The sequence below is a fragment of the Mus caroli genome, unplaced genomic scaffold (assembly GCF_978045245.1).
Source record: "Mus caroli unplaced genomic scaffold, Mus_caroli_1 scaffold_1, whole genome shotgun sequence".
Classification (NCBI taxonomy): Eukaryota; Metazoa; Chordata; class Mammalia; order Rodentia; family Muridae; genus Mus; species Mus caroli.
The window spans coordinates 46,081,503-46,104,154 of NW_028227256.1; the positions used below are offsets into that span (position 1 = coordinate 46,081,503).

At 34.9% G+C, this 22,652-nt stretch overlaps 1 pseudogene; it reads left to right on the forward strand.

The window, feature by feature from the left end:
• Positions 1-1,252: 1,252 nt before the first annotated feature.
• LOC110295163 (ADP/ATP translocase 2 pseudogene) overlaps positions 1,253-22,652 on the forward strand; it is a 43,216-nt pseudogene continuing 21,816 nt past the window's right edge.

The window sequence follows — 22,652 nt, forward strand, 5'->3', positions numbered from 1 at the left end:
ATGGATTATACTCTAAGATCAACAATTGACAAATGAGACTTTGTAAAATTGAAAAGCTTCTGTAAGCCAAAGGACACTGTCAATAGGACTAAACAGCCACCCACAGATTGAGAAAAATCTTTACCAACCCTACAACCATTAGAGGATTCAATTAGGATTACCACCCTAATATCCAATACATACAGAAAACTCAAGAAGTTAGATAGAATCCAGAGAACCAAATAACCCAATGAAAAATGGGGCACAGAGCTAAACAGAGGATTCACAACTGAGGAATCTTGAATGGCTGAGAAGCACTTAAAGGAATGTTCAACATTCTCAGTCATCAGGGAAATTCAAATCAAAACAACCCTGAGATTCCACCTCACACCAATCAGAATGGCTACCATCAAAAATTTAGCTGACACTAGACACTGATGAGGAGACAGAGAAAGAGGTACACTCATTCATTGCTGGTGGGACTGCAAACTGTTTAAACCACTCTGGAGATCTTTCTGGCAGTTCCTCAGAATATTGGTCATAGTACTACCTGAAGAACTACCCATAACACTCCTGGCCTTATACCCAAAAGTTTCTCCAACATGTAAAAGCCATATGCTACACTGTTTATAGCAGCCTTATTTGTAATAGCCAGGAGCTGGAAACAAACAAGATGTCCCTCAACAGAGGAATAGATACAGAAAAAGCAGTACATTCCCAGAATGGAGTTCTACTTATTTATTAAAAACAATGACTCCATGAAATTCTTAGGAGAATGGATGGAACAAGAAAATATCATCCTGAGTGGAGTAACCCAAACACAATTGAACATACATGGAATGCACTCACTGATAAGTAGATATTAGCCCCAAAGCTCAAAATGACCAGGATACAATCCACAAACCATTTTGACCTTAGGAGGAAAACAGTCCATGGCATGGGTGCTTCAGTCCTGCATAGTCTGGGGAACAGGATGATTCTGGGTGATGGAGGGAAGTAGTGTTGGGAGGGACATAAGAGGGAGAGGGGTAAGGAGGCAAGTTAAGGTACTAGAGGGTTCAGGAGGACTTTACAGAGGGTCAAGAAATCAAATAAAAATATGTAGCAGTGGTGAATGAGGAACTGGGGTTATACAAAGGAGGGTGCAAGAAGCCAGGGAAGCAAGTGGCTCCCAGGACCCAGTAGGGATGACTTTAGTGGAAATGCACAGCAAAGATGAGATAGAACCTGTAGAGACCAGCTCCAGTAGATAGGCACGATCCCCAGTCTAGGGATGGGGGCACCCACCGATCCTAAAGTTCTTAACCCAGAAGTGTTTCTGTCCAAAGGGAAGACAGAGATAAAAATGGAAGAGCCTGAAGAAAGGCTCTCTGGGGACTGCCCACCTGGGAATCCACACTATCTGCAGACACCAAACAAGACATTGTTGCTGTTGTCAAAAGGAGTTTGCTGGCAAGAACTTGGTGTGGCTGTCCCATGGAAGTTTCAGCCAACCATTAGACTAAGTACCAGGACCCCGCTGGGGGACCTGGCAGAAGCACTGGAGGTGCTGAAGGGAACTGCAACCCCATAGGAAAAATAATGTTGACTGTCTGGACTACCACGTGCTCCCAGGGACTAGACCACCAACCAAGGAGTATATAGGGAGAGATCCATGGCTCCAGTTAGCCATGTAGCAGAGGATAGACTTGTCTGACATCAGTGAGAGGTGAAGCCCTTTGTCCTGTGGAGGTTTGATGCTCTAGTGCAGGGGGATTTTAGTGGTGGGGCAGGAGTGATTGGGTAGGTGGAGGAGCTCTCTTATAGAGACAAAGGGGAGGAGGGATAGGGTAGATGGGATAGGGAGGTTCTGGAGGAGTACCCAAGAAGGGGGATATCATTTGAGTTGTAAACTACAGAAATGATTAATAGTAATAATAATAAAGATGCCATTGACATTTTAGAATCCATTTCTTACTGAAATCACCTGTTTGATAAGAAAACTAGCATATGGTTGCAGCTCATTAATTTTCAATGAGTATCTCACAAAAACAATGCCATCTTAGAGTCTATGATAAGAATCATATTACTCAATTCTCAATCTCTTTTGTTACACAAAAATAATATAATAAAATATCTTCATCTATTACTTTTATGTATTGTTTCTACTTCATAAAAATATTAAAAACTAGAATGAAACAATTTTATGAAACTAAATTTTTGACAAAATGAACAAGACCTCTAGCTTAATATCTTTTTATAACTAAACCTTCCCATTTTGTTGTTGCCACACCTTCCACATAACTGTGATTTACCATAAGCTAGACTTTTCATATCTGTAGCCCACAGAAGATGTACAAAGAGGAAAAGGATTTGTTCACCTCTATTTTCCAGAACACAATATCATCTAGAATTTTATATAACTTTCTTTTACTCCTCTGCAAGGTACTGCAGAACAGTATTGGCTGCTGGGGATGTTAATGATCATGCAGAGACTTTCTTATACACCTATCTATTATGAAACACTCTCTTCAGAATACAGTATATCTTATATTCTCTTTTTAGTCTCCTTAGAGTAGAAAATCCATCATCAAGTCATGATGCGTATGTACATGGACTGCACTATGAAGAAAATTGACTGCAAAAATGATTCAAAAAACACGCATTTCCTTTTCAAGTATACAGTATATGAGTCACAAAGAAAAAAACCTTCCCAAGGGATGAAATTATGTAATAGTGTAACAATGGTAAGGTTCTATGATCAAGATCTTTTAATTTAATTATCTGATGAAGATTTTAATGAAAAAAATGTATTAGAAATGTTTCAAGATTTGGCAAAAAATGTATAAAATGATTTTATAGATAAAATTCCTATTGTCACCATCAATCTCTTCAAGTAACACCAGCAATTGAATGAAATTCCGTGAGCATGACTTTTCAAATGGAAGTCTCAAATCTCATGCAGAGCAAGGTCCTGACCTGGTCTTTGAAACCTATTTTCTCAGCAATAATGACATGTTCTAACTGCAAGTAATTGAAATAAATGTAATTCTATGATACTTTAAAACAATTATTAAGGCTTTGACATGAAGAAGGATAGCTTGTAACACTCAGAGGCACAAATTTTGTAGTTTATAAGAAAAGCCTGTATTGAAGATCAAGTTTTCCAAACCAGAGCAATGCCTAAGGGATAGGAGACTTTTCTTCAGACTTCAGTAAATTGCAATATGACATTACATGTCTGCATGTTCCCCTTTATTCTCATAAGTTTCTTCGTATTATTTTATGGTAAATGACCTGGCAAAAATGAGAAAGCTGATTGCCTAATACATTGCGTTTGTTTGTGGGCATGAAGCACCACTTCGTTGACGCTAATTTAATTAAACTCACCTAGAGCATGCACACTGTCATGGTACTTAATGTACTGAAAATATGTACCCAGGATTCTGATTCTATTGTGTATTACTGATACACTGTACAGTTAGCATGATATTAATATATCACTGAGACAGCTTCCTACATAGATACAAGATCACATTTTCTAGTATTAATTTAAAAATGAGAATTATTCCCAGAATAGAAAATGTTCTTATGACTTGAATTTTCTATTCCATTTTCTACTTTGGTAGCCTAAGTATAAATTATGATATAAATTATGAGTGAAATTTTGTATTTTTAAAAATCAGTATTATAATGAAGGAAATACAAAGTAGACCATTCAAAATAAAATACTGAATTTACAGAAAATAGCATTGCTATCAATTTCACTTGTTCTATGAAATTATGTTATTTTTTCAGTTTCATTTTAAAAGCTTGATAGAATTTTAATAGGTCTCCTTAGCTAAGAGGACAGAATAACTAATTGCTTTACATTCAGTGTCTTGGCTGAAGGGTGATAAACTAAATTTACCCAGTAATTGCTCCATTTGTGAAATGCAGCATCAAAGTCTTGATGTGTTTTACTGTAGTCTCTTGGGAAGGTTCATGTCTAATTTTTATGCTGATATGGTTCATAAAACAGTCCTCTGACTCTTCTATTTTCTCTTGCAATTACAAGTTTTCTTATTCCATTGTGCCTATTCCTCTGAACTAATCTTAGCTTAACTGAACTTCCTTTGAAAACCTGCCTACCCATCAAATATGTCAGACCTAATGCATTCAGTAGCCATAGAAAATCAATGAGCTGCACACTTTCCCGCTTCCTGCCACGATCAATAGTGTTCACATAATGGGTGGAAAAATTTTAATCATGACAACTCAGAATCTTCTTAGCATAAATCATTCCTGAAGTAAAAATTCTTCATTTCCCACTTCCTGAATTTGTAGACATTGAATAGCATCTTTACAGAAGCTATCATCAGTGAAGTAATGCAATTAGATCACATGTCAATGCTAACAACCTCAGATTGCAAAGGACCATGTTCTGGCCAATGTGTCATCTTTTGTATTTCTAACTTTAAATTTATATCTTGAATATACTCCACAAAATGTAAGCATTTGTTTATATCTATGTTCATTTAAATATGAATATAGAAGGAAGGACAGAGTTTTATATTTTAATAAACTGAAAGTCTTTGAAGTTTTTAGGAATGGTTTAAAAGGTTTTCTTTTGAGGTTTCTGTTTTGTTGCTTTTTGATACGCGCGCGCACACACACACACACACACACACACACACACACACACACAGAGAGAGAGAGAGAGAGAGAGAGAGAGAGAGAGAGAGAGAGAGAGAGAGAGAGTATTATACTACTGTAGTCCTTAGCAGCTTAGAGTTGAGGTTCAGGAGAAAAAAGACAAAGTTTAAGTAAATACTTGTTTAGAGATCTTTCTTTGCTCAGTTTTTTCTCTCTCACACTAGCCATGTATAATGGGTGGGCCTCTTATTTAGCAATCACACACTTTACATCCGAGGTTTTTCCAATATTTTTGTTGCACAAGATTATTTTGTAAATCTATCAATTAAATGAAATATATCATCATCTCTAAATAGTGGTCCATTTCCTTCTCTTTGGCTTGTACTCAGCTACCTTCCTGAGGTTCTGAGTACATAGATAGTGGAAAATCAATGTCTTTGACTTAATTCATTTTAGTGGATAATTTTAAATAGTGAAGCATAGAACATACTAAAATGTGGTCTTAAACATATATTTTCTACAAGATTTCAAGAGATCTATACTTGTAATATTTAATAGATGTAATAGTTTTAAACTTATATTTTATAATTAAGTACTTATATTTCTTTGTTGTTTCATAGCAACTATTTGGCTATAAGTTATTTTCTAGACTAGGTTTTTATTATAGTTAAATTTTTAAATGAAATTACATATATAAAAATTAGACAGTATATCTAATTGTCTCTTACTGACATAAAAATTCTATATTTATTATATTTATGAAAATAAGGTTGTTTTCATAATATATTTGATCATAATGATCATAGTACAGTATAAATATGAATGTACTTCATCCTTGGCTTTGTATACACACACACACACACACACACACCGCACACAAACTGTAAAATTAAATTAATTTTTGAATGGTCCATCCATACCAGCAAAACTTTAAAATGACTTCTTGTGTCTTTTCACTTTGATGTAGTCAAAGTTTATATTAGAGTAGATATTCTTGTTGTTGAATTTTCTGTTTTACAGATAGAAAGTAGGAATAAAATCATTCTTCCTTAAGATGAGTCAAAGCCAGGTAAATAAATGGTAACTAAGCCCCTTTTGCCTGAAGGTTCCCTATTATATTATTTTTTATCACTGCCTGTGAGAAAAATTCCCAGTGATGCCTTCACCAGAGTTGTCATGTCAGATGACAGGAGTATGAAGTCAGGGTCTGCTTCCCCTGGCATCAACTATTTCAGATACTGTTCCTTTAATTTAAATGTAAAACAGTTTTGATGTTGTATTTCCATGCAACCATAAGAGTCTAGTTCATTTGTTCTTATTAGCAAGGATTAAAATCAACCCTATTAATACCCCACAAAATACTTATGGGTCATTTAGACACTTGGTTATCTTTTACCTTCTTGTGAATTATGAGTTATAGAATTTGCTTTGACCTTTTATTATAATGCATCTAATTTATTGGGTATTCAATTCCCTTCTCATTTTATGACCTCTGTAACATGTAGCAATAGAAAGAATCGCCAACACATTCAAATGTAAAATATTAAAAGGCCAAAGTTGTTTTAAAAAACCCTCTACTTGGCTTTAAAGGATATTTTAGTAGTTAATTTCTGGAACTGCTATGAATTACTAAAAATAATAAAATAAATTAATTTCTTTCCAGTTTTAAGTGAGAAATTGCATGTCTTTTCTTTTTACTTTTCTGCATTTTTCCTTTAATGATTTCTTTCCTTCTTTCTTTCTGTCATCCTTTCATTTCTATTTTCTTTCTTCACTTCACTTATTTAATCCTTCTCTTTGTTCTTCCTTTCATTATTTTTTAACAGTCCTTTGTTTCAACTGATGTCACCTCTTTATGAAGAAGAAGATGACTCTGAGCTAGTTACTTATAGTCCTGCCTTCAGCTACAAGTGCTAATGCTATACTCATATACCATTACTTTATTTTTTCTAAATTCATACATTTTATCTCTGGATTAAAATGTTCTGCAGAACTAGTATTTCTCAGTTCTTTCTCACGCTTCCAATATAATTAATGTATAAGTCTGAATTTTTTTTCTTATTTTTTAATTAATCTTTGAGATGATTACACAAATTATCATAACCAACCTTTATCACATTCCTTACTTTCTGAATGTATGTTTTTATCTCTAATTTTCAAAAATGTGTCTTTTTGAGTGTTCTATTGCTGTAAAGCAACACCATGAAACATAAAAGTGCATCTGTTATATACAAAAAAAAAACATTAAATTTGGGCCTATTAACGGTTTCAGAGATTTAGTTTACCTGCATCATGGTGGGAAACATGGTGACCCAGAGGCAGACTTTGCTCTGAAGAAGACTCTGAGTATTTTATACTCTGAATAGCTGTTCTAAAATCCCATCCCAAGCCTCATACCTCTTCCAACAAGGAGATACCTCCTCATCTTTTCAAATAGCATGCTCTGGTGACCAAGTCCTCAAATTTATGAGCTTATGGGGCTCATTCTTATTCAATCCGTCATAGTAAGTAAATTACATGAGGGTGGACAAGGTGACATGGAAGCAGACATGGTGTTGAAGTAGTAGATGAGAGTTCTACATCCTCATCTTCTGGCCTCAAAGTGCACCCTGAGGCAAACATCTCCTCCAACAGTGACTAATCCTCTAACACCTCCTGTTACTTTCAAATAGTGAGCAAGTTTTCAAATCTGTATCCATCATAATAAGTAAGCTACACGCAACACTCTTTCCATGCTGAAATTCTGAACATTTATAATAAATAAAGATGATCATGTTCTAGAAATAATCAAGTCTTAAGGTAATAGATAGTTGCTTCTATTGGTGTTGTCTCTTTTACTCATGTTTTACTATTTCCTGAATTGATAGTGTTCTTGAGAATTTTATATATGAGTACTTTATTGACATCATATCTGCCCCCTTTTCACTTCAACTCTATGTTCCCCCACTACATCTCAAATTCATATGTATATGAATGTGTGTATATATACATGTATGTATGTATGTATGTATGTATGTATGTATGTATGTATGTATGTATATGGAAAAAGAGAGATAGAACTTAGGTTAGCTTATTGTTGGCCCTACCTATATGGTTTTAGGCCTCATAATTTAGGATCATCAAGATGCTTGTCTTTGGTGAAAACTGATTGTCTCTGGCACTCAGTGGCCTGTAACTTTTCAGTTAATAGTAAGACCTTAAGATTTCCCCTGATCACATTGAAATGTCAAGTGGTCTTGATATTGTTCCATTTTTTTATGCAATATCATTGCTAATATTTTAAGAGCTGACACCATTGCATACACTAGCAAGATTTTGCTGAAAGGACCCAGATATAGCTGTCACTTGTGAGATTATGCCAGGACCTAGCAAACACAGAAGTCGATGCTCACAGTCAGCTATTGGATGGATCACAGGGCCCCCAATGGAGGAACTAGAGAAAGTACCCAAGGAGCTGAAGGGATCTGCAATCCTATAGGTGGAACAACAATATGAACTAACCAATAACCCCCGGAGCTCGTGTCTCTAGCTGCATATGAATCAGAAGATGGCCTAGTTGGCCATCAGTGGAAAGAGAGGCCCATTGGTCATGCAAACTTTATATGCCTCAGTACATGGGAACACCAGGGCCAAGAAGTGGGAGTGGGTGGGTAGGGGAGTGGGTGGGGGAGCGTGTGGGGGACTTTTGGGATAGCATTGGAAATGTAAATGAAATAAATACCAAATAAATAAATAAATAAATAAATAAATAAATAAATAGCCTTCCCAATTAAAAAAAAAAAAGAGTGCACCTTCCCTATCATATATAGAGGAAATCATCTCATAGAAAATGCTCTGGTCCTCTGGGTTTTACAGTCTTTGTACCCTATTTTTTCCTATATTCGCCAAGCACTGGGTATGGGAGTTTTAATGGCAATTGTTCTTTGATTTTTAGCTTGTACATTTCTGTAAAAGTATCTGTCAACTGCAGAAATAAGCTTCTTTGAGGTGGGTTGATAACTGCACTTACTTGTGAATAGTAAGATATTAGCAGGCTGCAGATGTGGATTACAGTGGTCTAGGGAAATGACATTAGCAGCTTCTGTTCTGTGTCTCTGAGCTTAGTAGCCATTGGAGTTGACTTGCATTACAGCAAAAGACCCATATTCTCGTAGGTCTAGTTATAAGGCTATGGAATACACTGAATATCTAAATATCACTATTTCATCCTTGGGTATATCCTATCATGCTGTTTATTCTTGTTCAATACATTCATAGATACTATAAAATCTATTCCTCAACAAAGGTCTCCAAATTAGTTCCAGGTAAATATCTCCAGGTCCTGTGTAGATAATGTGTGTTCTCTTCAGACATTGGGGTTTTCCTTTATGTTATGGGAGCCAGTCAATGACAGTGGCAATTTGTAAGTTTAGATGTTTTTAATCTACTTTTATTAAAGGTTCTTAAATATTTTGCCCCTCTTTCTAGCCTACCATCTAAAGGTAGAGGAGAATAAAAGGTTAATAGGACATATGGATCTTTTTAGAAGTTGTTATTTGGGCATTTACAATCTCCTTATATCAGGATACCAGAAGTCCATTTCATTAGTGTCAGGATATCAAACATGAATCGGTTGCAGTGACATGATCTAGAAGAAACTGCCAAGTCAGCTCAAGTCAGGAAACAAACAGGACCAGACAGAAAAACAGGTGTTCTCTTTCATGCCTTTCTCAGAGAAACAAAGATTAGTAAAGGGGAAGATGAAGAGAGCTGTCCATTGAGTCCTATTTATCCTTTTATATGTTTTCTCACAGGTCTTGCCTCACCCTTTGAGTTGGCCTTACCATGTGAGACTGTATCAGCAAACACCAAGTGGGTCTGTATCATATGACATAGCCAGTAACTTCCACTGCATCAACTGACTACCTTGGTGCCAGTACCTTCTCGATGCACTAGATTAAAGGTTGTAATCACAGGGATAATAATTGCTACTGTATTTTCAAGCCTCCATTTTCTGGAAGCACATTATTTATAAGTATCTGAAAAGAACACTTACTGTGTTAGAAAAGGTATTATTTATCTAACCTCAAAAATTAATCTAATAAAAACATATTGATAAATATTGTTTAGATCACATATGTGATTCATTTATATTTTTACTCTCAACAAAATAAACTCGGTATCTTTTTTCAACTATGACAAGCTATCAATGTATATCAAGTGCTTTGCAGTAAATAAAATGTGAAAAATGTTGGAAGTAAGATATAACAAATTCTGGCAGAATTCCATAAATCCCTATATATGATATCATATTACTGTTATCTCAAGTATATTTGATTTTATTCCTGTCAGGCACTTGGGAGTTAGTATCTGTAATATTAATTGTGTTTTGTAAAATAAACTGAAAGAGTGAGTTAAGGTTTTCATTTGCTAAATTAGAAAAAAAGTTACCTTTTAGCCAAAACTATCTACCAGGCAGCCTTTTTTATTAAAAAAAAGAATATGAACAATATTTTGATCAGTTTCTCCCTTCTCAACCCGTCACAAATCTTTCTGACTGTCTTACTTATTAAACTCTACAATATGGTCTCTTTCTCACTCTCTTTAGAAAAAAAAATCAGGCAAACAAAACAGAAAAATAAAAGAAAAACAGAGAAGATGCTGACATCTGCTTAAACACATAAACACACACACACCAAAAAGAAAAATTGCAAATTACAATATACAAAGCATACAGGCAAAAGAATCGTAGAACAAAAATGACCAAAAAACATAGCATTAGATAAAATGTCTACAAAAATTCCATTGAATTTGTTTTGTGTTAGCCATCTACTGCTGAGCATGGAAACTGCCCTTAAGTATGATTAGTATCTTGGCAAGATCTTTATAAGCATCAGTTGGAGACTTTTTTTTTAAGGATGGAATCTCATGTCCACTATCTCCTCTAATCACTGGGACCTTGCTTGGCTTGAACATTTACAGGTTCTGTTCACAGTGCCACATTCTCAGTGACTCCATATATCCATCATCTATGTTGCATTTTCTAATAATTATTTCTATATACTAATTAATTGTGACTCTGTTTCCTGGAAGGCACTGATTTTATGCATTTACATAAGATACTCATAAATGCATATAATCCCAATTCTTTGCACATGTACATTGTTTTACACACACACACACACACACACACACACACACACACACACACACCACACACACATTTTTAAGAAGCAATTAGTTCATTAAAATGACTCCAGAAAGAAGCAGAAATCATTTTCACTATCTGTAACTTTACTGTATTTTTCTTCCAGTGATAGTGTCAATATGTGGGAATCTGGAAACCTGTTTTCCAATATACTGTCAACACTTAAAGTCAAACTTTTCTTGATAAAAAATAGCATGTGAAGACATTTTTGGTGACCAAAAACTGTAAAAAGATACATAAAACATTTTAAGTATTTATTAATTATATATTTGATTTGGTTTGTGTTTGGCAGTATAAATTTATGTGCATCAGGAAGAAGTGGAGATCAGAAAATGGTAGGCATAATATCCCCTAGAGCCAGAGTTGTGAGCTGACATATAGGTGCGTGGAACTGAACCTGGGTCTTCTGCAGGAGTAACATGTGCTCTTAACTACTGAATTCATTCTCTGGTCTCAAGATCAAATTTTTGAAAGAAATAATTTAAGTATTCTTCATTCTTAATATTCTATAAAATAATGAAAGTTATTTAAGTTACTATGAGATCCCAATTTGAAATGCATCTACAACATAGCATTATTGACATGTATGTTTCAACTGATCCATTTAGGCCTTAGGTCCTTGTGCATATATTAGTTGTTGGGTTAATTTTTATAGCATAAACACTTCCCACACATTTGCTTTATGGAATTGTAGTCACTGTAGAACTTAAAGTCCCTGGAGAAGAAATTCATCTTATATATTAAAACTGTATTTTATTTCTATAATTTACAAAGGAAATTTAGATTTGTACAGCCAGCATTAAAGTCATTTGATCTTATTCTTTAAAGCAAATAAGCAAATTTCTATGGTTTCCCTGAAAAAATGTTCAACATCCTTAATAATCAGGATAATGCAAATCAAAACAACCCTGAGATTCCACTTCACTCTAGTCAGAGTGGCTAAGATCAAAAATTCAGGTGACAGCAGATGCTGATGAGGATGTGGAGAAAGAGGAACACTCCTCCATTGTTGGTGGGATTGCAAGCTTGTACAACCACTCTGGAAATCAGTCTGGCGGTTCCTCAGAAAATTGGACATAGTACTACAGGAGGATCCAGCAATACCTCTCCTGGGCATATATCCAGAAGATGTTCCAACCGGTAAGAAGGACACATGCTCCACTATGTTCATAGCAGCCTTATTTATAATAGCCAGAAGCTGGAAAGAACCCAGATGCCCCTCAACAGAGGAATGGATACAGAAAATGCGGTACATTTACACAATGGAGTACTACTCAGCTATTAAAAAAATGAATTTATGAAATTCCTAGGCAAATGGATGGACCTGGAGGGCATCATCCTGAGTGAGGTAACCCAATCACAAAGGAACTCACACAATATGTACTCATTGATAAGTGGATATTAGCCCAGAAACTTTGGATACCCAAGATATAAGATACAATTTGCTAAACGCATGAAACTCAAGAAGAACAAAGACCAAAGTGTGGACACTTTGCCCCTTCTTATAAATGGGAACAAAACACCCATGGAAGGAGTTACAGAGACAAAATTTGGAGCTGTGACAAAAGGATGGACTATCTAGTGATTGCCATATGCAGGGATCCATCCCATAATCAGCTTCCAAACGCTGACACCATTGCATACACTAGCAAGATTTTGCTGAAAGGACCCAGATATAGCTGTCTCTTGTGAGACTATGCCAGGGCCTAGCAAACACAGAAGTGGATGCTCACAGTCAGCTATTGAATGGACCACACGGCCCCCAATGGAGGAGCTAGAGAAATTACCCAAGGAGCTAAAGGGAACTGCAACCCTATAGGTGGAACAACAATATGAACTAACTAGTACCCTGGAGCTCTTGTCTCTAGCTGCATATGTATCAAAAGATGGCCTAGTCGGCCATCACTGCAAAGAGAGGCCCATTGGACTTGCAAACTTTATATGCCCTAGTACAGGGGAACTCCAGGGCCAAAAAGTTGGAGTGGGTTGGTAGGGGATTGGGGGGGTGGGTATGGGGGACTTTGGGGATAGCATTGAAAATGTAAACGAGGAAAATACCTAATAAAAAAATAAATTAAAATGATGTTTGCATAATTTTGTTTTTGATAAGGAGTCATTTAATGATTTCTTCTGTTTACTTAGGGAATATAGGAAAATTTAAATTATTTACCAGCAATTTAATTTTTGTAAATGATATCTGTTTAGAAAATCATCCACTTCATTTAGATTTTCTTATTTTGTGGAGTACAAACTTTTGAAGTATTACCGAATGATTCATTCAATATACTCAATGTCAATTATTATATCCCCATTTTTATTTCTGATTTTGTTGACTTGGATAATATCTCTCTGCCTTTTAGTTAGTCTAGGGTTTTGTCTATCTTATTGATTTTTCAAAGAACCAGATCTTGGTTTCATAGATTCCTTGTATGTTCTCTTTGTTTCTAATTGATTGATTTCAGCCCTGTGCTTGACTATCTCCTGCTGTCTCCCCCTCTTGGTGTGTGTTTGCTTGTTTTTGTTGTAGAGCATTCAGTTGTATTGTTCAGTTGCTAGTATGAGATTTCTCCATATCTTTATGATGGTATTTAGTACTATGAACATTCCTTTTACCACTGCCTTCATTGTGTTACTAAGTTTGGTTGTGTTGTGTTGTGGTTTCATTTTCACCGAATTCTAGAAAGCCTTTAATTTCTTTACTTTCTCTGCCCCAGTGGTCATTGAGGAGAAATTTTTTCAGTTGCCACGAGTTTGTAGATTTTCTCTTGTTTTGTTTGTTGTTGAGGTTCAACTTTAATCCCTGGTGATCCAATAAAATTAAAGGGATTGTTTTAATCTTATGTCTGTTGTGACTTGCTTTATGATCCCATATATGCACAGTTTTGGAGAAGGTTCCCTGAGGTTCTGAGAAGAAACTAGATTTTTTTTTATCATTGGTTGAATTTTTCATTACATATCTGTTAGGTCTATTCGGGACCGTGGGTGTGGGGAAAAGAGGGAGTGGGAGAAAACCTGCATCCAGCCAGCGTTCCTGTGATCTGGGCGGGCAGACAAGCAAGACTGCTGCATGATTTCCATGGGCCCCAGCTGGTTGTCTGGCTGTGGGAAGCCACTGACACCAGTTTAGCGGGTGGTAGACAAGGGGCCATCCTAGGCACCAGATTCCCTGCTTCTGGCATCCCATGCTGGATACCATTCTAGCATGTGTTTCTTGTATGTAGCAAAATGCAAGATCCTGTTTTTTTACATCCAGTCTGTCAGTTCCATTTTATTGGGGAATTGATTCCATTGTCAGAGAGATATTAATGATAAATGATTGTTAATTTCTGTAATTTTTATTTTGGTTATGGTAGTATGTGTTTAGGGGGTTTGTTGTTGATTTGTTTGGTGTGTGTGTGTGTGTGTATGTGTGTGTGTGTGTGTGTTTGTGTTCTCATATCAGTTAGCTAATGTGATGTTATTTATTTCCTGTGTTTTCATGGGATTAGTTTACTTCCTTGAGTTGACATTTTCCTTGTAGTATTTCTTGTTAGTCTTCAATGGATACATTGTTTAAATTTTTGTTGTTGTTGCTTTTATTTTTTTCATGAAATGTCTTGTTTTCTCCATCTATGGTGATTGAAAATTTTGATGGGTATAGCAGTCTGGGCTGACATCTGAAGTCTCTTAAAGTGTGCAAGATATCTGCAGAGTCTCTTCTAATTTGAGTCTTTTTTGAGAAATCAGGTATAATTCTGATAGTTCTGCATTTATATGTTACTTGGACTTTTCTCTAACAACTTTTGACAGCCTTTATTTGGTCCCTACATTTAGTGTTTTGGCTATTACATGGGAGGGGAATTTTCTTTTCCTCTCCATCTACTTGGTGTTCTGTAAGCTTCATGTATTTTTATAGGCTTCTCTTTATTTAGGTTGAGGAATTTCTCTTTTATGATTTTGTTGAAAATATTTTTAGTCCTTGTAGCTTGAAATCTTCTCCTTCAATTCTTTTTATTCCTAGGTTTGGTCTTTTTTATAATGTTACAGATTTCTTGGATATTTTGTGCCATGAATGTTTTAGATTTACCATTTTTCTTTGACCAATATATCAATTTCTTCAAGTGTATCATCCATGCCTGAGATTCTCTCTTCCATCTCTTGTATTGTGTTGGGGATTTCTGCACCTGTATTTCCTGTCCTATTCCCTAGGATTCCCTCAGTTTGCATTTCCTTTATTACATTTAATTCCATTTTCAGTGCTTGGGCAGTTTTACTTTTATTTATCCTACTTGATTGTATTTTTTCTGTGTTTCTTTAAGGGATTTATTAATTTTCTCTTTAAAACCATCTATCATCTTTATAAGAATGGATTTAAGATAACCTTCTTATGCTTCAGCTCTGTTTGTAAATCCAGTACCTTCTTTAGCAGAATAGCTGGGTTCTGGTGGTACCATATTACCCTGGCCCTTGTTGATTTTATTCATAGGATACCTTTTAGCCATCTTCTTGTCACTGGTATTGGTTTGATGGTCCTGATGGCAGCAGAATTCCTTAGGGAAGTAGAAAGAGACAAAATGGGATCTCAGTGAACAGGAAGCAGCTCCCCCATGCTGGGCATACTCAAAATCGACCTAGCAGGCAGAGGATTAGATGGGCAGAGGTCTAAGTTACATGTTCCTGTGGCCCTGACAAGCTTATCAAAAAGGCATTGGGTCACTGAAAGCTGTGGACCAGATGCTGGAATCCAAGATACAGCATGTAACTCACCTCTGCTGGCTGTGCCCAAGATGAAACCAACTAACAAGTGATTGGTGGATTAGGGGTTTAAGCTGGATGTTCTAGGAGCACCCACAGATCTCATTGAGGATGCAGTATGCCTCTGGGGTCCCAAAATTCTTCTTGGAATGTAAGGGAGAGCTATGGGTCAAAAGACAAAGGTTGGGGCAGAAAGCACAGCTCATCTCTGATGTAGCATTCTTTCAGTGGTTCTGTTTTGGAAGGCTGGGATGCATTCGTAATTTTTTTTTTTTTTGTCTAGGTCCTCTTGCCAACTATTTTTCATGGTTTCTAGAGCATCTTTCTGTCTGTTGATTTGTTGATTTTTGGATGTGTATTTTATTTCCATCCTATGTGTCTATTTATTCTATTTTAGAAGAGAGAGTTAGGAAGGAAGGCTCATTTAAAAAGGAATCTTCAATTTCTACATTATATCTATATATTGAAACTTATCTTGTAACTACAATATTTGTAAGTGTCCTTCTTTTCAGAATCTTCCAGAAATCAATTGATTTATTTCTTCCCACACAATTGTATATGTTGTAATAATTTTATCTACATTTAAAATCTAAAAAAAAAATATCATGGCAACCTACACATCGACATATGACTATACAGTGAATATGTAATTTGAATTGAAGAGATGTATCCTAGAAAGCCTTGCATAACTTAACTTTTTAAAATCCATGAATGTGATGAAAAGACAAAGGTCTGGTTTCTGTCATGATTGAGATTACTGACACCTCCACTGTGCTAAATCACACAAGAATGTCTTCTGATTATATTTGATACATTGCGGAGACACAAAGCTTGATGTGTGATGTCTGACAGTGTAGGTAACACAATGAGCAAAGCTCTAAGGAATGTTGATGGGATGTGGAATATGGATTTGGAGTTTACCTTTCTGATAGGCAGGTATACTCTACTTGTTACGGCAACTGGATTTTTTGTTAAATGCATAACAGTTCCATTTTCTAAAGCAAATTTAACTCAATTTTTAGTGTTTTGTTATTTTCAGAGCATGTCTAGTCTACAGAAGGTTGTCAGTAAAGGATATGTGAAATATGATCAGAATTAAAACCATTGATGATTGTAAAAGTCTCTTGTTAGGAATAAAATGATCATAATGGGCCAAAAATAGCATCAATGATCTACAAGTGTAGGATCAAGACTAATGTGAAGAAGTGTCAATTTAAGTACTAAACCATTATCTCAATAAGTAAAATAATCAACTGATAGATAAATGGGTGGAACAATAGATTGTTGCTGATAGATGATAGATAGATGATAGATAGATGGATAGATAGAGATAGATAGATAGATAGATAGATAGATAGATAGATAGATAGATAGATATGTAAAAATAAATCAAATTTTCTCCCAGCATTTCCTCCAAGAATGATGACTCTGAGACTAATTATTTATTAATACATGTGAAGTCCATGAACTTCACCTTCTTCTTTGACTTGCCTGTAACATATTATCTCTTCTTTTAACCAGGGTTCAGCTACATGGCTGGCTTTCTATCTTCATCTTCTTATGTCCATTTCCTCAGAGTTTCTGGAGTGAATATCCCTTTTATTCTATCCTGAGTTCAGCTACCTCTGGTTTATATCCTTCCTCATTATTTCAAGGAGAATCCCTCCTTTATTCTATCCTGAGTTCATCTATCTGGTGGATTATGTCTTTCTCATCCACATTACCAAACAAATCTTCGACATCTCTGTTTATTTTCCAGAATCATCTCTTTCCCTGTTTGATGGTTTCTGCATAACTTCATTGCCCATAGATTTTATAATTGCCAGACGATGCTTGTAAGTGACTCATTCTATGTTGACAGATAGATGACAGATGGATAGATAGATAGATAGATAGATAGACAGACAGATAGATTTTAGATAATTATAGATAGATAAAGAGGTAGATTACAGATTTATAGATTACAGATAGAGTAATAGTACATACATTGATCAATAGATGATACATAGAGAGATAGATGATAAATATAGATAAAGAGAGATAGATTAACGAGAGAGAGGGAGAGAGAGAGAGAGAGAGAAAGAGAGAGAGAGAGAGAGAGAAGGAAAAAGAGAGAGAGAGGTTCACATGATTTATATTGGTTTTTTTATATCACTGTTACCTCTCATGCCTGAGATTTTTACAGTTGTTAGATGTCTGAGAAAATAAATTGAAAGGCATAGAATAATCTGAAAGGTTATTTATACTTATCACAGAAAGATACATGACATCACTTAGCATGTTTTAATTGTTCAGAGTATGGCAGATACCACTCTGACAAAAGAGATCAGGCAAAGTCTTGTCTATGAATACAAGAATTATCATTGTAGTTGAGGATACTTGAAATCTGACATCCTATGAAAGGAAAATTAAAGATTCTCCCTGTGTCTTATAATTTATTTTAATGCTCAATATATTAGTATGAAAAATAGTGCAAAAGTATGCTGAACAAAGTAATGACTGTGATAGGTTGAATGGGATTGACCCCTGTAGGACCATACACTAGCATTAGCATGTTTGTCACCAGTTGATATGTTATCTGGAAATTGGGATGTGTGGCTTTGTTGGAGGAAGTATATCAGTAGGAGCTGACTGTAAGTTTTAAAGGTTCATACCAATCCCCATGCCCTGCCCCTTCTACCTGTTTAATCAGGATATAATGTTCTCAGTTGCTTTTCCTGCACCATGCCTGTGAGCATACCAAAAGGTTTCCCATCATGATGCTAATAGATCAGGTCTCTGAAATTGCAAGTAAGCCCCAAGTTGGATGATTCTTTATTGTCTTTTAAATTTATTTTTCTCTTATACAATACATCCTAACAACAGCCTCCCCTCCCTTCCCTTTTCATAGTCCCCCGCACAGCCCCTATCCCTAATATCCATGGTCCTCCGTTTCTCTTTAGAAATAACAGTCCTCATTGTGATATGATCAGAACATGGCAAAGTAAAATGCAATAAGGCTAGGCATAATTTATCATATCAATGCTAGACAAAGCAAAATAGTAGGAGAAAGGTGTTCCACAAACAGGCAAGAGGGTCAGAGAGATCCCCCAGCCATTGTTAGGAGTCCAGCAAATGTACAAAGCTAAACAACCACAACATGCATACAGATGACCTATCAAAGACCCATTCAGGTTGCCATTCCAGTATTGTTAATCAGCTAGGAGCCATGCTTTGTTGTTATAGGGGCCATGCTCCCCTGGTGTTCCTCACCCCTCTGGCTCCTACAATTCTTCTTCTACCTCATCTGAAGGAGTCCCCATAAAAAGTTGCCTTGGTCATGGTGTCTCTTTACGCCAATAGAACACTAAGACTCGGTTATGTATTGAGGATTAAAAAAAGAAATAATATATTATTTAGAAATAATTTAAAGATATTCATTAATTCTGTGTATAGCTAAATAGAATCTGTAAAAAAAAATCAAATCACTGGACATTTTTCTTTTGGTACTTACATAAATACCAGATACTATTCATGAACACACTTAATATTTATTTTTAATTTATGTTTATGTTCTCATAGTTTATCAAATGTTAGTCATTATTTCATGGCAGAAGATCAGTATTCTGGTATATGTCTTCCATTCCCTCTCTAGTTTCTTTAGTATTTTACCTTGTCTGATATTATCCAGTTTCAGGGACTTTGTGACTCTAATCCTTCACATCTTCAACCATGTGTCATGTGTCCTTTTGTCTTTCATGTTACTCTAGATTCAATATGTGTTATTGTCTTTCTTCTTTTACACTGTGAAACTTACTGTTTGTGACAAAAATCCCGTGAGATGGAACATTGCAACCACTATCTACATAGTAATATAGACAAATTTACATGTACTCTATTTCACATGTGTAATGTAATACAAATTAGTTTCCATTAGATGATTAATATCAGAATAAGTTCTCAAGAAATGAAACCCTAATATGTCTCCATTTAACTTGATATTGGCTGTTGTTTTGCAGTAAATTGCTTTTATTCTCTTTAGGTATGTGCCTAGAATCCCTAATTTCTCCAATAGTTTTAACATGAAAGGCTGTTGTATTTTGTCAATTACTTTTTCTGCATTTAAAGAGATGATCATGTGATTTTTTTCTTTGAGTTTGCTTATATAGTGGATCATGTTTACAGATTTTTGTAAATTGAATCAACCTTGCATCCCTGTGATGAAGCCAACTTGATCATGGTGAATGATGGTTTTGATGTGTTCTTGGATTCAGTTTGCAAGAATTTAATTGAGTAATTTTCATCAATATTCATAAGCGAGATTGGTCTAAAGTTTTCTTTTTTGGTTGGATCCTTGAATGGTTTAGGAATCAGAGTAACTGTGGCTTCATAGAAAGAGTTAGGTAGTGTTCCTTAAGTTTCTATTTTATGGAATCGTTTGAGGAATATTGGTATCAGGTCTTCTTTTTAGGTTTGATAGAATTCTGAAAAGACACTCTAAAATAATATTCATCATTATCAGAAATGCATTCATAAAACATAAACTACAGTAATGAGAGAGGTTGAAAATGTAAAGATAAATGAAAGTCAAAAATCCTGGTCAATATGAGTCAGAAATGTTGTAACTATATTAAGTAAATGGCAATAACATACAGACACGGATATAGATGTATAACATATGAGTAAATGTAAGAGTTATATCACTTATCTAAACAAATATAGATTGGATACAATATAAGAAGGAATTATTCAACTAATAGATTAAGAATTCTTAACTTTCAGTGACATGAAATGCAATATATTTGGGAGAATGTTCACAAAATATATAAAGAATCAAGGAGAGTTTGTCTAGTATTGCTATACGTGGCATCGTTATACATACAGACAATATATAAGTGATACAAAATTTGGTATGGTAGTATTTGAGATGAAAATAATGAGAGGAAGTTGATGGGAAAGGGAGATGGGAAACATTTAATTAAAACAAAAAGAAAAATTCATATGTAAGTCTACTGTTTGAATAGTAATATAATAATAAATTTATTAGAGCAAAAATATCAAAAAAATGGGAAATGCCACGTATAGAAAGGAAGGCCATATACTTTGGTTACTTTATATATTATAAATACCAAGCCAGAAATTATCTGGAAGTTTCCTCCCTGACAGTAAAGTTTCATAGTTCCAGAAATTTTCATGTAAGGCACCAGGAAAGAAAACCATCATAGGTATTACCCAATGGTGCATCCTATGAACTATGCTACTAGCCTTTAGGCAAGAGGTTCTCATTAATATTATACAACAGTGATACAAAAGCTATAGGGGTGATATTATTCTTGATAATTGAATTTGAGTCTTGCTTCACAGGATGAAATCCATTCATACTACTATAATCCTAATGATGCACTGATGGCTAATGGGAGCACAGGAAGTAGATGAGATTGCTGCTACTCCTAGTGAAATTCTATAGTGTCAAATTACCATCAAAAATTTTTATACTCATAGAAAAATGTCACTTTCAGCATTAATAAGAGAAGATCATATTTGCAGTGGACAGTGGTAGGGATAGATATGAATGTCTGCCCAAGATGCTGAAAATGATTGAGATTTGAATGTGCAATCATAAATATGATATTGGTATCACTCCACCTAATGGATGGAAGAATTTCATGGAACGGGGGTGTGTTGTTGAAAGATACTTGGCAGAAGAGATAGTGAGGCTATGATTTGACCCAGTGTGAGAAAGGGACAGCTATTACAATTACAAACTAAGCAAAATTATGGCAGTCTGAAAAAGAATGCTCTTTTCTAAAGCGAGGCATAGATAGAGGAAGGGCTCAGGGGTATTCACTGCTAAATTATTATTACAAAGAGTATTATTACTGTAATTATTATTACAGAGTAATTTTAAAAAGCAGAAGTTATTGCTTTCATTTTTGAAAGCACTGGTATTTCTACTATGCCCCAAGTAATAGTTTCAGTCTGATGGTCATACAAATGGTCTTGGTTAATGTAAACATAATGAAACTCAAAACAAATTCTAACATACGTCTCTTAAAGAAAGGAGAGGATATGATAGGGATAGAAGTGAAACAATGCAGGATAATAATGAAGAACAATCAAAATTCATTCATGTTAAATTGTCAAAGGTCTAGTCTAACTAAAATAACTCATGCTTAAACTTCATTTCCAACATCATGTGCAAATTTAAGTAATAGGTGCATTTTAATTGTTATTGAACACCTAAGAAACATTAACATTTTTTTCAAGATACGCAGAATGAAAGAAAAAGATTAGTTTTTTTAAAGTAACATGACAAGAAAAACTTAGGAATTAATAATATAAATTCAAATTGAAAAATGCTAGGAATTTTAGTTATGTAGTGTCAAAATAAATGTATAATTAAGGGTAAAGCATTTTGTTTTCTTTCAGAAGAAAACATGGTAATAGAGAATTGTATTATGAATGGAGCAAAACTGAAAGCAAATCTATTAGACCAGGAACAAGGCAAAGTTATTCACTCTCTCCTTATATATTCAATATAGGATTTAAGTTTTAGCTAAACACTTTTTTTAAAACTGAAAGAAACCAAGGTGATCAAAACTGGAAAGGAAGAAATCAAAGTATTCTTGTTTAAAGATGACATGATAGTATGCATTTGTGTCCTCAGATATTTCACCATAGAACTCCTACATATAAAAATAAAATTTCATCAAACTGGCTAGATACAAAATTTACTGAAAAAAATAAGTAGCTTGATTATATACAAATGATAGAGAATCTGAGAGAAAACATCAGGGAAACAGCATGCTTCACAATAGCTTCAAATGATATAAAATATCTGGGATAACTCTAAGCAAGCAAATGAGGCTTGTATTATTAAAAAAAACCTTCTAGACTATGAAGAGATAAATTGGAAAATATATCAAAAGATGAAAAGATCTTTCATGCCCATTTATTGGTAGGATTAACATAGTAAAGGCCATCCTACCAAAAGCAAACTTACTGATCCATTGCAGTCCAAATCAAAAAGCCAACACAATTTTTATAGAACTTAAAAGAACAATTTTTGACTTTATATGAAAAAACAAATAACCCAGAATAGCTAAAACAATCCTGAAGAATAGAAGAATTTCTGGAGATATCACCAATCCTGAAGTCA